We start from the raw sequence: 665 nt of genomic DNA on the forward strand, positions 1-665 counted from the left end.
TGGTTGTGGGTTGTGCTCCTCCTTTCTCCTCCAACCAAGGACATCTGAGGCTGGCTGTTCATTCTGTAGTCTCTGGAATTTAACCATTTGGCGAGCCTTGCTCTTGTTATGTTGGGTAAATTGTGCCTTTTCCATGAAACTTGAGATCTCCTTAAAGATTTCTCTGGTAACCTTAGTGGAGAGTCTCCTTCCCAGTTGCTCTGTTTGGTTCATCAGGTTGGGATTCGACAAATACACTTCACTATTGTTAGGTATTTTTAGTCAGCAGAACAACTAAGAAAGAGACTCTCAACCAAGGTTACCAGAGAAATCTTTCAGCAGATCTCAAGATTCTTGGAAAAGGTGCAACTTACCCAAGGTGCACCAAATGGTTAAATTCCAGAGACTACAGAATGGACAGCTAGCCTCAGATGTCCTCGGCTGGAGGAGAAAAGAGGAGCACAACCCACAGCCATTACACAACGACAAATGGGTCAAAAACCTCTCGGACAGAGAACTCACAGACACAGAAAAAGAAGTATTAGCCAAGGGATTGAATTTTGCGGTCACACCCAAACAAATCCCTGTAGTAGACTTCATCATAGCCACAGAGACAGCCATTAGGCACAACAAGCTGGCTGAGACAGAGGCGGGAGAACTGCGGATGAAGGGCACAGCCACCTTGG

The sequence above is a fragment of the Monopterus albus genome, unplaced genomic scaffold, assembly GCF_001952655.1.
Source record: "Monopterus albus unplaced genomic scaffold, M_albus_1.0 scaffold157.1, whole genome shotgun sequence".
Lineage (NCBI taxonomy): Eukaryota > Metazoa > Chordata > Actinopteri > Synbranchiformes > Synbranchidae > Monopterus > Monopterus albus.